We start from the raw sequence: 13,617 nt of genomic DNA on the forward strand, positions 1-13,617 counted from the left end.
AAGAATATTTTGAATTTATACCAAATATCAATTATATTGGGCCGCATTGTCACCTGAAATAAGTCAATGGGCCGCAGAACCTATTAAATTTCAAGAAAAATAGATATATTATACTATTACTGCGCCCCTAATAACCGACTGGTACATTTTATTTAGGCCAAGATTCAAAGTTCAAAATACTATTTTTGGAGTGAAAATGACTAGCGGGCCGGACAAAAATCTCAGGCGGGCCGCATGTTGGACATCCCTGGTCTAGGGGTATGATTCTTGCTTAGGTTGCAAGTCCCGGACGAGCCCTATAAAGAAGAAGTTTTGGAATTTGGACTAAATATCATAAACATTTATTCTTATAATATGAAGCAAAAAGATGCAACTTCACCGGCTCGTTGGTCTAGGCCTCTAGGGATATGATTCTTGCTTTGGGTGCAAGAGGTCCCGGGTTCAATTCCCGGACGAGCCCTATAAAGAAGATTTTTTTGAATTTATACCAAATATCAAAAAGTTTTATTCATATAATATGAAGCAGATAAATGAATCTTTATCGGCCCGTTGGTCTAGGGGTATGATTCTTGCTTAGGGTGCAAGAGGTCCCGGGTTCAATTCCCGGACGAGCCCTATAAAGAAGAATATTTTGAATTTATACCAAATATCAATTATATTGGGCCGCATTGTCACCTGAAATAAGTCAATGGACCGCAGAACCTATTAAATTTCAAGAAAAATAGGTATATTATACTAATACTGCGCCCCTAATAACCGACTGGTACATTTTATTTAGGCCAAGATTCAAAGTTCAAAATACTATTTTTGGAGTGAAAATGACTAGCGGGCCGGACAAAAATCTCAGGCGGGTCGCATGTTGGACATCCCTGGTCTAGGGGTATGATTCTTGCTTAGGTTGCAAGTCCCGGACGAGCCCTATAAAGAAGAAGTTTTGGAATTTGGACTAAATACCATAAACATTTATTCTTATAAGATGAAGCAAAAAGATGTAACTTCACCGGCTCGTTGGTCTAGAGGTATGATTCTTGCTTTGGGTGCAAGAGGTCCCGGGTTCAATTCCCGGACGAGCCCTATAAAGAAGAATATTTTGAATTTATACCAAATATCAAAAAGTTTTATTCATATAATATGAAGCAGATAAATGAATCTTTATCGGCTCGTTGGTCTAGGGGTATGATTCTTGCTTAGGGTGCAAGAGGTCCCGGGTTCAATTCCCGGACGAGCCCTATATAGAAGAATATTTTGAATTTATACCAAATATCAATTATATTGGGCCGCATTGTCACCTGAAATAAATCAATGGACCGCAGAACCTATTAAATTTCAAGAAAAATAGGTATATTATGCTATTACTGCGCCCCTAATAACCGACTGGTACATTTTATTTAGGCCAAGATTCAAAGTTCAAAATACTATTTTTGGAGTGAAAATGACTAGCGGGCCGGACAAAAATCTCAGGCGGGTCGCATGTTGGACATCCCTGGTCTAGGGGTATGATTCTTGCTTAGGTTGCAAGTACCGGACGAGCCCTATAAAGAAGAAATTTTGGAATTTGGACTAAATATCATAAACATTTATTCTTATAATATGAAGCAAAAAGATGCAACTTCACCGGCTCGTTGGTCTAGGGGTATGATTCTTGCTTTGGGTGCAAGAGGTCCCGGGTTCAATTCCCGGACGAGCCCTATAAAGAAGATTATTTTGAATTTATACCAAATATCAAAAAGTTTTATGGTTATAATATGAAGCAAATAAATGAAACTTCATCGACTCGTTGGTCTAGGGGTATGATTCTTGCTTTGGGTGCAAGAGGACCCGGGTTCAATTCCCGGACGAGCCCTATAAAGAAGATTTTTTTGAATTTATACCAAATATCAAAAAGTTTTATTCATATAATATGAAGCAGATAAATGAATCTTTATCGGCTCGTTGGTCTAGGGGTATGATTCTTGCTTAGGGTGCAAGAGGTCCCGGGTTCAATTCCCGGACGAGCCCTATAAAGAAGAATATTTCGAATTTATACCAAATATCAATTATATTGGGCCGCATTGTCACCTGAAATAAGTCAATGGACCGCAGAACCTATTAAATTTCAAGAAAAATAGGTATATTATACTAATACTGCGCCCCTAATAACCGACTGGTACATTTTATTTAGGCCAAGATTCAAAGTTCAAAATACTATTTTTGAAGTGAAAATGACTAGCGGGCCGGACAAAAATCTCAGGCGGGTCGCATGTTGGACATCCCTGGTCTAGGGGTATGATTCTTGCTTAGGTTGCAAGTCCCGGACGAGCCCTATAGAGAAGAAGTTTTGGAATTTGGACTAAATATCATAAACATTTATTCTTATAATATGAAGCAAAAAGATGCAACTTCACCGGCTCGTTGGTCTAGGGGTATGATTCTTGCTTTGGGTGCAAGAGGTCCCGGGTTCAATTCCCGGACGAGCCCTATACAGAAGATTATTTTGAATTTATACCAAATATCAAAAAGTTTTATGGTTATAATATGAAGCAAATAAATGAAACTTCATCGGCTCGTTGGTCTAGGGGTATGATTCTTGCTTTGGGTGCAAGAGGTTCCGGGTTCAATTACCGGACGAGCCCTATACAGAAGATTATTTTGAATTTATACCAAATATCAAAAAGGTTCATTCATGTAATATGAAGCAAATAAATGAAACTTCTTTCGTACTTCGTACTTTCATATAATATGAAGTGAAATGTCAAATACATCAAATGTCAAAATATTCTATACAGTATGAAGGGAAAAGACTTAACCTCTGCCGCTCGTTGGTCTAGGACAGTGATGTCCAGCCTTTTATTATATTGGTCACCTGAAATAAGTCAATGGGCCGCAGAACCTATTAAATTTCAAGAAATTTAGGTATATTATACTATTACTAATAACCGACTGGTACATTTTATTTAGGCCAAGATTCAAAGTTCAAAATACTATTTTTGGAGTGAAAATGACTAGCGGGCCCGACAAAAATCTCAGGCGGGCCGCATGTTGGACATCCCTGGTCTAGGGGTATGATTCTTGCTTAGGTTGCAAGTCCCGGACAAGCCCTATAAAGAAGAAGTTTTGGAATTTGGACTAAATATCATAAACATTTATTCTTATAATATGAAGCAAAAAGATGTAACTTCACCGGCTCGTTGGTCTAGGGGTATGATTCTTGCTTTGGGTGCAAGAGGTTCCGGGTTCAATTCCCGGACGAGCCCTATAAAGAAGATTATTTTGAATTTATACCAAATATCAAAAAGTTATATTCATATAATATGAAGCAGATAAATGAAACTTTATCGGCTCGTTGGTCTAGGGGTATGATTCTTGCTTCGGGTGCAAGAGGTCCCGGGTTCAATTCCCGGACGAGCCCTATAAAGAAGATTATTTTAAGTTTATACCAAATATCAAAAAGTTATATTCATATAATATGAAGCAGATAAATGAAACTTTATCGGCTCGTTGGTCTAGGGGTATGATTCTTGCTTAGGGTGCAAGAGGTCCCGGGTTCAATTCCCAGACGAGCCCTATAAAGAAGAATATTTTGAATTTATACCAAATATCAATTATATTGGGCCGCATTGTCACCTGAAATAAGTCAATGGGCCGCAGAACCTATTAAATTTCAAGAAAAATAGATATATTGTACTATTACTCCGCCCCTAATAACCGACTGGTACATTTTATTTAGGCCAAGATTCAAAGTTCAAATAACTATTTTTGGAGTGAAAATGACTAGCGGGCCGGACAAAAATCTCAGGCGGGCCGCATGTTGGACATCCCTGGTCTAGGGGTATGATTCTTGCTTAGGTTGCAAGTCCCGGACGAGCCCTATAAAGAAGAAGTTTTGGAATTTGGACTAAATATCATAAACATTTATTCTTATAATATGAAGCAAAAAGATGCAACTTCACCGGCTCGTTGGTCTAGGGGTATGATTCTTGCTTTGGGTGCAAGAGGTCCCGGGTTCAATTCCCGGACGAGCCCTATAAAGAAGATTATTTTGAATTTATACCAAATATCAAAAAGTTTTATGGTTATAATATGAAGCAAATAAATGAAACTTCATCGGCTCGTTGGTCTAGGGGTATGATTCTTGCTTTGGGTGCAAGAGGTTCCGGGTTCAATTCCCGGACGAGCCCTATACAGAAGATTATTTTGAATTTATACCAAATATCAAAAAGTTTCATTCATGTAATATGAAGCAAATAAATGAAACTTCTTTCGTACTTCGTACTTTCATATAATATGAAGTGAAATGTCAAATACATCAAATGTCAAAATATTCTATACAGTATGAAGGGAAAAGACTTAACCTCTGCCGCTCGTTGGTCTAGGACAGTGATGTCCAGCCTTTTATTATATTGGTCACCTGAAATAAGTCAATGGGCCGCAGAACCTATTAAATTTCAAGAAATTTAGGTATATTATACTATTACTGCACCCCTAATAACCGACTGGTACATTTTATTTAGGCCAAGATTCAAAGTTCAAAATACTATTTTTGGAGTGAAAATGACTAGCGGGCCGGACAAAAATCTCAGGCGGGCCGCATGTTGGACATCCTTGGTCTAGGGCAGGCATGCACAACATACGGCCCGCGGGCCGCATGCGGCCCGCGAAACCTTTTCATGCGGCCCACGAGATATTCCGTGATTTCGCTCATTCAGGCATTTTCTCCACGGTTACAGTTACATATAATCAACGAATCCGATGCTTTACCGCCGCTAAGCGTTAAAAACAACTAGATACTGTAGTGCGAGAGGCAACCGTCCCTTGACAGTAACCATCTTCTCAACAATATCTCTTATTCAAGGGTTAATCGGTCACATTATATAAAGTAGGCTACACGTTAGTTACAACAACGTTAGCACGCGGCCCGCGAAAAATATTTTTTCGCTAAAACGGCCCGTGTACTGTTTTGAGTTGTGCATGCCTGGTCTAGGGGTATGATTCTTGCTTAGGTTGCAAGTCCCGGACGAGCCCTATAAAGAAGAAGTTTTAGAATTTGGACTAAATATCATAAACATTTATTCTTATAATATGAAGCAAAAAGATGCAACTTCACCGGCTCGTTGGTCTAGGGGTATGATTCTTGCTTTGGGTGCAAGAGGTTCCGGGTTCAATTCCCGGACGAGCCCTATAAAGAAGATTATTTTGAATTTATATCAAATATCAAAAAGTTATATTCATATAATATGAAGCAGATAAATGAAACTTTATCGGCTCGTTGGTCTAGGGGTATGATTCTTGCTTCGGGTGCAAGAGGTCCCGGGTTCAATTCCCGGACGAGCCCTATAAAGAAGATTATTTTGAATTTATACCAAATATCAAAAAGTTATATTCATATAATATGAAGCAGATAAATGAAACTTTATCGGCTCGTTGGTCTAGGGGTATGATTCTTGCTTAGGTTGCAAGTCCCGGACGAGCCCTATAAAGAAGAAGTTTTAGAATTTGGACTAAATATCATAAACATTTATTCTTATAATATGAAGCAAAAAGATGCAACTTCACCGGCTCGTTGGTCTAGGGGTATGATTCTTGCTTTGGGTGCAAGAGGTTCCGGGTTCAATTCCCGGACGAGCCCTATAAAGAAGATTATTTTGAATTTATATCAAATATCAAAAAGTTATATTCATATAATATGAAGCAGATAAATGAAACTTTATCGGCTCGTTGGTCTAGGGGTATGATTCTTGCTTCGGGTGCAAGAGGTCCCGGGTTCAATTCCCGGACGAGCCCTATAAAGAAGATTATTTTGAATTTATACCAAATATCAAAAAGTTATATTCATATAATATGAAGCAGATAAATGAAACTTTATCGGCTCGTTGGTCTAGGGGTATGATTCTTGCTTAGGGTGCAAGAGGTCCCGGGTTCAATTCCCAGACGAGCCCTATAAAGAAGAATATTTTGAATTTATACCAAATATCAATTATATTGGGCCGCATTGTCACCTGAAATAAGTCAATGGGCCGCAGAACCTATTAAATTTCAAGAAAAATAGATATATTATACTATTACTGCGCCCCTAATAACCGACTGGTACATTTTATTTAGGCCAAGATTCAAAGTTCAAAATACTATTTTTGGAGTGAAAATGACTAGCGGGCCGGACAAAAATCTCAGGCGGGCCGCATGTTGGACATCCCTGGTCTAGGGGTATGATTCTTGCTTAGGTTGCAAGTCCCGGACGAGCCCTATAAAGAAGAAGTTTTGGAATTTGGACTAAATATCATAAACATTTATTCTTATAATATGAAGCAAAAAGATGCAACTTCACCGGCTCGTTGGTCTAGGGGTATGATTCTTGCTTTGGGTGCAAGAGGTCCCGGGTTCAATTCCCGGACGAGCCCTATAAAGAAGATTATTTTGAATTTATACCAAATATCAAAAAGTTTTATGGTTATAATATGAAGCAAATAAATGAAACTTCATCGGCTCGTTGGTCTAGGGGTATGATTCTTGCTTTGGGTGCAAGAGGTTCCGGGTTCAATTCCCGGACGAGCCCTATACAGAAGATTATTTTGAATTTATACCAAATATCAAAAAGTTTCATTCATGTAATATGAAGCAAATAAATGAAACTTCTTTCGTACTTCGTACTTTCATATAATATGAAGTGAAATGTCAAATACATCAAATGTCAAAATATTCTATACAGTATGAAGGGAAAAGACTTAACCTCTGCCGCTCGTTGGTCTAGGACAGTGATGTCCAGCCTTTTATTATATTGGTCACCTGAAATAAGTCAATGGGCCGCAGAACCTATTAAATTTCAAGAAATTTAGGTATATTATACTATTACTGCACCCCTAATAACCGACTGGTACATTTTATTTAGGCCAAGATTCAAAGTTCAAAATACTATTTTTGGAGTGAAAATGACTAGCGGGCCGGACAAAAATCTCAGGCGGGCCGCATGTTGGACATCCTTGGTCTAGGGGTATGATTCTTGCTTAGGTTGCAAGTCCCGGACGAGCCCTATAAAGAAGAAGTTTTAGAATTTGGACTAAATATCATAAACATTTATTCTTATAATATGAAGCAAAAAGATGCAACTTCACCGGCTCGTTGGTCTAGGGGTATGATTCTTGCTTTGGGTGCAAGAGGTTCCGGGTTCAATTCCCGGACGAGCCCTATAAAGAAGATTATTTTGAATTTATATCAAATATCAAAAAGTTATATTCATATAATATGAAGCAGATAAATGAAACTTTATCGGCTCGTTGGTCTAGGGGTATGATTCTTGCTTCGGGTGCAAGAGGTCCCGGGTTCAATTCCCGGACGAGCCCTATAAAGAAGATTATTTTGAATTTATACCAAATATCAAAAAGTTATATTCATATAATATGAAGCAGATAAATGAAACTTTATCGGCTCGTTGGTCTAGGGGTATGATTCTTGCTTAGGGTGCAAGAGGTCCCGGGTTCAATTCCCAGACGAGCCCTATAAAGAAGAATATTTTGAATTTATACCAAATATCAATTATATTGGGCCGCATTGTCACCTGAAATAAGTCAATGGGCCGCAGAACCTATTAAATTTCAAGAAAAATAGATATATTATACTATTACTGCGCCCCTAATAACCGACTGGTACATTTTATTTAGGCCAAGATTCAAAGTTCAAAATACTATTTTTGGAGTGAAAATGACTAGCGGGCCGGACAAAAATCTCAGGCGGGCCGCATGTTGGACATCCCTGGTCTAGGGGTATGATTCTTGCTTAGGTTGCAAGTCCCGGACGAGCCCTATAAAGAAGAAGTTTTGGAATTTGGACTAAATATCATAAACATTTATTCTTATAATATGAAGCAAAAAGATGCAACTTCACCGGCTCGTTGGTCTAGGGATATGATTCTTGCTTTGGGTGCAAGAGGTCCCGGGTTCAATTCCCGGACGAGCCCTATAAAGAAGATTTTTTTGAATTTATACCAAATATCAAAAAGTTTTATTCATATAATATGAAGCAGATAAATGAATCTTTATCGGCTCGTTGGTCTAGGGGTATGATTCTTGCTTAGGGTGCAAGAGGTCCCGGGTTCAATTCCCGGACGAGCCCTATAAAGAAGAATATTTCGAATTTATACCAAATATCAATTATATTGGGCCGCATTGTCACCTGAAATAAGTCAATGGACCGCAGAACCTATTAAATTTCAAGAAAAATAGGTATATTATACTAATACTGCGCCCCTAATAACCGACTGGTACATTTTATTTAGGCCAAGATTCAAAGTTCAAAATACTATTTTTGGAGTGAAAATGACTAGCGGGCCGGACAAAAATCTCAGGCGGGTCGCATGTTGGACATCCCTGGTCTAGGGGTATGATTCTTGCTTAGGTTGCAAGTCCCGGACGAGCCCTATAGAGAAGAAGTTTTGGAATTTGGACTAAATATCATAAACATTTATTCTTATAATATGAAGCAAAAAGATGCAACTTCACCGGCTCGTTGGTCTAGGGGTATGATTCTTGCTTTGGGTGCAAGAGGTCCCGGGTTCAATTCCCGGACGAGCCCTATACAGAAGATTATTTTGAATTTATACCAAATATCAAAAAGTTTCATTCATGTAATATGAAGCAAATAAATGAAACTTCTTTCGTACTTCGTACTTTCATATAATATGAAGTGAAATGTCAAATACATCAAATGTCAAAATATTCTATACAGTATGAAGGGAAAAGACTTAACCTCTGCCGCTCGTTGGTCTAGGACAGTGATGTCCAGCCTTTTATTATATTGGTCAACTGAAATAAGTCAATGGGCCGCAGAACCTATTAAATTTCAAGAAATTTAGGTATATTATACTATTACTGCACCCCTAATAACCGACTGGTACATTTTATTTAGGCCAAGATTCAAAGTTCAAAATACTATTTTTGGAGTGAAAATGACTAGCGGGCCGGACAAAAATCTCAGGCGGGCCGCATGTTGGACATCCCTGGTCTAGGGGTATGATTCTTGCTTAGGTTGCAAGTCCCGGACAAGCCCTATAAAGAAGAAGTTTTGGAATTTGGACTAAATATCATAAACATTTATTCTTATAATATGAAGCAAAAAGATGCAACTTCACCGGCTCGTTGGTCTAGGGGTATGATTCTTGCTTTGGGTGCAAGAGGTTCCGGGTTCAATTCCCGGACGAGCCCTATAAAGAAGATTATTTTGAATTTATACCAAATATCAAAAAGTTATATTCATATAATATGAAGCAGATAAATGAAACTTTATCGGCTCGTTGGTCTAGGGGTATGATTCTTGCTTCGGGTGCAAGAGGTCCCGGGTTCAATTCCCGGACGAGCCCTATAAAGAAGATTATTTTAAATTTATACCAAATATCAAAAAGTTATATTCATATAATATGAAGCAGATAAATGAAACTTTATCGGCTCGTTGGTCTAGGGGTATGATTCTTTCTTAGGGTGCAAGTCCCGGACGAGCCCTATAAAGAAGAAGTTTTGGAATTTGGACTAAATATCATAAACATTTATTCTTATAATATGAAGCAGATAAATGAATCTTTATCGGCTCGTTGGTCTAGGGGTATGATTCTTGCTTAGGGTGCAAGAGGTCCCGGGTTCAATTCCCGGACGAGCCCTATAAAGAAGAATATTTTGAATTTATACCAAATATCAATTATATTGGGCCGCATTGTCACCTGAAATAAGTCAATGGACCGCAGAACCTATTAAATTTCAAGAAAAATAGGTATATTATACTAATACTGCGCCCCTAATAACCGACTGGTACATTTTATTTAGGCCAAGATTCAAAGTTCAAAATACTATTTTTGGAGTGAAAATGACTAGCGGGCCGGACAAAAATCTCAGGCGGGTCGCATGTTGGACATCCCTGGTCTAGGGGTATGATTCTTGCTTAGGTTGCAAGTCCCGGACGAGCCCTATAAAGAAGAAGTTTTGGAATTTGGACTAAATACCATAAACATTTATTCTTATAAGATGAAGCAAAAAGATGTAACTTCACCGACTCGTTGGTCTAGAGGTATGATTCTTGCTTTGGGTGCAAGAGGTCCCGGGTTCAATTCCCGGACGAGCCCTATAAAGAAGAATATTTTGAATTTATACCAAATATCAATTATATTGGGACGCATTGTCACCTGAAATAAGTCAATGGGCCGCAGAACCTATTAAATTTCAAGAAAATTAGGTATACTATACTATTACTGCGCCCCTATTAACCGACTGGTACATTTTATTTAGGCCAAGATTCAAAGTTCAAAATACTATTTTTGGAGTGAAAATGACTAGCGGGCCGGACAAAAATCTCAGGCGGGCCGCATGTTGGACATCCCTGGTCTAGGGGTATGATTCTTGCTTTGGGTGCAAGAGGTCCCGGGTTCAATTCCCGGACGACCCCTATAAAGAAGATTATTTTGAATTTATACCAAATATCAAAAAGTTTTATGCTTATAATATGAAGCAAATAAATGAAACTTCATCGGCTCGTTGGTCTAGGGGTATGATTCTTGCTTTGGGTGCAAGAGGTTCCGGGTTCAATTACCGGACGAGCCCTATACAGAAGATTATTTTGAATTTATACCAAATATCAAAAAGTTTCATTCATGTAATATGAAGCAAATAAATGAAACTTCTTTCGTACTTCGTACTTTCATATAATATGAAGTGAAATGTCAAATACATCAAATGTCAAAATATTCTATACAGTATGAAGGGAAAAGACTTAACCTCTGCCGCTCGTTGGTCTAGGACAGTGATGTCCAGCCTTTTATTATATTGGTCACCTGAAATAAGTCAATGGGCCGCAGAACCTATTAAATTTCAAGAAATTTAGGTATATTATACTATTACTGCACCCCTAATAACCGACTGGTACATTTTATTTAGGCCAAGATTCAAAGTTCAAAATACTATTTTTGGAGTGAAAATGACTAGCGGGCCGGACAAAAATCTCAGGCGGGCCGCATGTTGGACATCCCTGGTCTAGGGGTATGATTCTTGCTTAGGTTGCAAGTCCCGGACGAGCCCTATAAAGAATAAATTTTGGAATTTGGACTAAATATCATAAACATTTATTCTTATAATATGAAGCAAAAAGATGCAACTTCACCGGCTCGTTGGCCTAGGGGTATGATTCTTGCTTTGGGTGCAAGAGGTCCCGGGTTCAATTCCCGGACGAGCCCTATACAGAAGATTATTTTGAATTTATACCAAATATCAATTATATTGGGACGCATTGTCACCTGAAATAAGTCAATGGGCCGCAGAACCTATTAAATTTCAAGAAATTTAGGTATATTATACTATTACTGCGCCCCTAATAACCGACTGGTACATTTTATTTAGGCCAAGATTCAAAGTTCAAAATACTATTTTTGGAGTGAAAGGGACTAGCGGGCCGGACAAAAATCTCAGGCGCGCCGCATGTTGGACATCCCTGGTCTAGGGGTATGATTCTTGCTTAGGTTGCAAGTCCCGGACGAGCCCTATAAAGAAGAAATTTTGGAATTTGGACTAAATATCATAAACATTTATTCTTATAATATGAAGCAAAAAGATGCAACTTCACCGGCTCGTTGGTCTAGGGGTATGATTCTTGCTTTGGGTGCAAGAGGTCCCGTGTTCAATTCCCGGACGAGCCCTATAAAGAAGATTATTTTGAATTTATACCAAATGTCAAAAAGTTTCATTCATGTAATATGAAGCAGATAAATGAAACTTTATCGGCTCGTTGGTCTAGGGGTATGATTCTTGCTTAGGGTGCAAGAGGTCCCGGGTTCAATTCCCGGACGAGCCCTATACAGAAGATTATTTTGAATTTATACCAAATATCAAAAAGTTTTATGGTTATAATATGAAGCAAATAAATGAAACTTCATCGGCTCGTTGGTCTAGGGGTATGATTCTTGCTTTGGGTGCAAGAGGTTCCGGGTTCAATTCCCGGACGAGCCCTATAAAGTAGAATAATTTGAATTTATACCAAATATCAATTATATTGGGCCGCATTGTCACCTGAAATAAGTCAATGGACCGCAGAACCTATTAAATTTCAAGAAAAATAGGTATATTATACTATTACTGCGCCCCTAATAACCGACTGGTACATTTTATTTAGGCCAAGATTCAAAGTTCAAAATACTATTTTTGGAGTGAAAATGACTAGCGGGCCGGACAAAAATCTCAGGCGGGCCGCATGTTGGACATCCCTGGTCTAGGGGTATGATTCTTGCTTAGGTTGCAAGTCCCGGACGAGCCCTATAAAGAAGAAGTTTTGGAATTTGGACTAAATATCATAAACATTTATTCTTATAATATGAAGCAAAAAGATGCAACTTCATCGGCTCGTTGGTCTAGGGATATGATTCTTGCTTTGGGTGCAAGAGGTCCCGGGTTCAATTCCCGGACGAGCCCTATAAAGAAGATTTTTTTGAATTTATACCAAATATCAAAAAGTTTTATTCATATAATATGAAGCAGATAAATGAATCTTTATCGGCTCGTTGGTCTAGGGGTATGATTCTTGCTTAGGGTGCAAGAAGTCCCGGGTTCAATTCCCGGACGAGCCCTATAAAGAAGAATATTTTGAATTTATACCAAATATCAATTATATTGGGCCGCATTGTCACCTGAAATAAATCAATGGACCGCAGAACCTATTAAATTTCAAGAAAAATAGGTATAATATGCTATTACTGCGCCCCTAATAACCGACTGGTACATTTTATTTAGGCCAAGATTCAAAGTTCAAAATACTATTTTTGGAGTGAAAATGACTAGCGGGCCGGACAAAAATCTCAGGCGGGTCGCATGTCGGACATCCCTGGTCTAGGGGTATGATTCTTGCTTATGTTGCAAGTACCGGACGAGCCCTATAAAGAAGAAATTTTGGAATTTGGACTAAATATCATAAACATTTATTCTTATAATATGAAGCAAAAAGATGCAACTTCACCGGCTCGTTGTTCTAGGGGTATGATTCTTGCTTTGGGTGCAAGAGGTCCCGGGTTCAATTCCCGGACGAGCCCTATAAAGAAGATTATTTTGAATTTATACCAAATATCAAAATGTTTTATGGTTATAATATGAAGCAAATAAATGAAACTTCATCGGCTCGTTGGTCTAGGGGTATGATTCTTGCTTTGGGTGCAAGAGGATCCGGGTTCAATTCCCGGACGAGCCCTATAAAGAAGATTATTTTGAATTTATACCAAATATCAAAAAGTTTCATTCATGTAATATGAAGCAGATAAATGAAACTTTATCGGCTCGTTGGTCTAGGGGTATGATTCTTGCTTAGGGTGCAAGAGGTCCCGGGTTCAATTCCCGGACGAGCCCTATAAAGAAGAATATTTTGAATTTATACCAAATATCAATTATATTGGGCCGCATTGTCACCTGAAATAAGTCAATGGGCCGCAGAACCTATTAAATTTCAAGAAAAATAGGTATATTATACTATTACTGCGCCCCTAATAACCGACTGGTACATTTTATTTAGGCCAAGATTCAAAGTTCAAAATACTATTTTTGGAGTGAAAATGACTAGCGGGCCGGACAAAAATCTCAGGCGGGCCGCATGTTGGACATCCCTGGTCTAGGGGTATGATTCTTGCTTAGG

The 13,617-nt window shown here is 38.5% G+C and overlaps 22 non-coding genes across 22 annotated transcripts; all 22 read left to right on the forward strand.

Annotated features, from left to right (window-relative positions):
• The first annotated feature begins 543 nt into the window (after nt 1-543).
• On the forward strand, nt 544-615 carry Trnap-agg (transfer RNA proline (anticodon AGG)). Its single transcript has one exon. It is a non-coding gene; the product is annotated as a tRNA-Pro (tRNA).
• A 387-nt stretch (nt 616-1,002) lies between these two features.
• On the forward strand, nt 1,003-1,074 carry Trnap-ugg (transfer RNA proline (anticodon UGG)). The gene has a single exon. It is a non-coding gene; the product is annotated as a tRNA-Pro (tRNA).
• Nucleotides 1,075-1,157: 83 nt separating this feature from the next.
• Nucleotides 1,158-1,229, forward strand: Trnap-agg (transfer RNA proline (anticodon AGG)). Its single transcript has one exon. It is a non-coding gene; the product is annotated as a tRNA-Pro (tRNA).
• Nucleotides 1,230-1,616: 387 nt separating this feature from the next.
• On the forward strand, nt 1,617-1,688 carry Trnap-ugg (transfer RNA proline (anticodon UGG)). Its single transcript has one exon. It is a non-coding gene; the product is annotated as a tRNA-Pro (tRNA).
• Nucleotides 1,689-1,926: 238 nt separating this feature from the next.
• On the forward strand, nt 1,927-1,998 carry Trnap-agg (transfer RNA proline (anticodon AGG)). The gene has a single exon. It is a non-coding gene; the product is annotated as a tRNA-Pro (tRNA).
• Nucleotides 1,999-2,385: 387 nt separating this feature from the next.
• Trnap-ugg (transfer RNA proline (anticodon UGG)) lies at nt 2,386-2,457 on the forward strand. The gene has a single exon. It is a non-coding gene; the product is annotated as a tRNA-Pro (tRNA).
• Nucleotides 2,458-3,316: 859 nt separating this feature from the next.
• On the forward strand, nt 3,317-3,388 carry Trnap-cgg (transfer RNA proline (anticodon CGG)). Its single transcript has one exon. It is a non-coding gene; the product is annotated as a tRNA-Pro (tRNA).
• An 83-nt stretch (nt 3,389-3,471) lies between these two features.
• On the forward strand, nt 3,472-3,543 carry Trnap-agg (transfer RNA proline (anticodon AGG)). The gene has a single exon. It is a non-coding gene; the product is annotated as a tRNA-Pro (tRNA).
• A 387-nt stretch (nt 3,544-3,930) lies between these two features.
• On the forward strand, nt 3,931-4,002 carry Trnap-ugg (transfer RNA proline (anticodon UGG)). The gene has a single exon. It is a non-coding gene; the product is annotated as a tRNA-Pro (tRNA).
• A 1,237-nt stretch (nt 4,003-5,239) lies between these two features.
• Trnap-cgg (transfer RNA proline (anticodon CGG)) lies at nt 5,240-5,311 on the forward strand. Its single transcript has one exon. It is a non-coding gene; the product is annotated as a tRNA-Pro (tRNA).
• Nucleotides 5,312-5,688: 377 nt separating this feature from the next.
• Trnap-cgg (transfer RNA proline (anticodon CGG)) lies at nt 5,689-5,760 on the forward strand. The gene has a single exon. It is a non-coding gene; the product is annotated as a tRNA-Pro (tRNA).
• Nucleotides 5,761-5,843: 83 nt separating this feature from the next.
• On the forward strand, nt 5,844-5,915 carry Trnap-agg (transfer RNA proline (anticodon AGG)). Its single transcript has one exon. It is a non-coding gene; the product is annotated as a tRNA-Pro (tRNA).
• Nucleotides 5,916-6,302: 387 nt separating this feature from the next.
• Nucleotides 6,303-6,374, forward strand: Trnap-ugg (transfer RNA proline (anticodon UGG)). The gene has a single exon. It is a non-coding gene; the product is annotated as a tRNA-Pro (tRNA).
• An 867-nt stretch (nt 6,375-7,241) lies between these two features.
• On the forward strand, nt 7,242-7,313 carry Trnap-cgg (transfer RNA proline (anticodon CGG)). The gene has a single exon. It is a non-coding gene; the product is annotated as a tRNA-Pro (tRNA).
• Nucleotides 7,314-7,396: 83 nt separating this feature from the next.
• Trnap-agg (transfer RNA proline (anticodon AGG)) lies at nt 7,397-7,468 on the forward strand. Its single transcript has one exon. It is a non-coding gene; the product is annotated as a tRNA-Pro (tRNA).
• A 542-nt stretch (nt 7,469-8,010) lies between these two features.
• Nucleotides 8,011-8,082, forward strand: Trnap-agg (transfer RNA proline (anticodon AGG)). Its single transcript has one exon. It is a non-coding gene; the product is annotated as a tRNA-Pro (tRNA).
• A 387-nt stretch (nt 8,083-8,469) lies between these two features.
• On the forward strand, nt 8,470-8,541 carry Trnap-ugg (transfer RNA proline (anticodon UGG)). Its single transcript has one exon. It is a non-coding gene; the product is annotated as a tRNA-Pro (tRNA).
• A 712-nt stretch (nt 8,542-9,253) lies between these two features.
• Trnap-cgg (transfer RNA proline (anticodon CGG)) lies at nt 9,254-9,325 on the forward strand. Its single transcript has one exon. It is a non-coding gene; the product is annotated as a tRNA-Pro (tRNA).
• Nucleotides 9,326-9,547: 222 nt separating this feature from the next.
• On the forward strand, nt 9,548-9,619 carry Trnap-agg (transfer RNA proline (anticodon AGG)). Its single transcript has one exon. It is a non-coding gene; the product is annotated as a tRNA-Pro (tRNA).
• A 2,105-nt stretch (nt 9,620-11,724) lies between these two features.
• Trnap-agg (transfer RNA proline (anticodon AGG)) lies at nt 11,725-11,796 on the forward strand. Its single transcript has one exon. It is a non-coding gene; the product is annotated as a tRNA-Pro (tRNA).
• Nucleotides 11,797-12,493: 697 nt separating this feature from the next.
• Nucleotides 12,494-12,565, forward strand: Trnap-agg (transfer RNA proline (anticodon AGG)). The gene has a single exon. It is a non-coding gene; the product is annotated as a tRNA-Pro (tRNA).
• A 697-nt stretch (nt 12,566-13,262) lies between these two features.
• Trnap-agg (transfer RNA proline (anticodon AGG)) lies at nt 13,263-13,334 on the forward strand. Its single transcript has one exon. It is a non-coding gene; the product is annotated as a tRNA-Pro (tRNA).
• Nucleotides 13,335-13,617: the final 283 nt, after the last annotated feature.

This window comes from Clavelina lepadiformis, chromosome 7 (genome assembly GCF_947623445.1).
Source record: "Clavelina lepadiformis chromosome 7, kaClaLepa1.1, whole genome shotgun sequence".
Classification (NCBI taxonomy): domain Eukaryota; kingdom Metazoa; phylum Chordata; class Ascidiacea; order Aplousobranchia; family Clavelinidae; genus Clavelina; species Clavelina lepadiformis.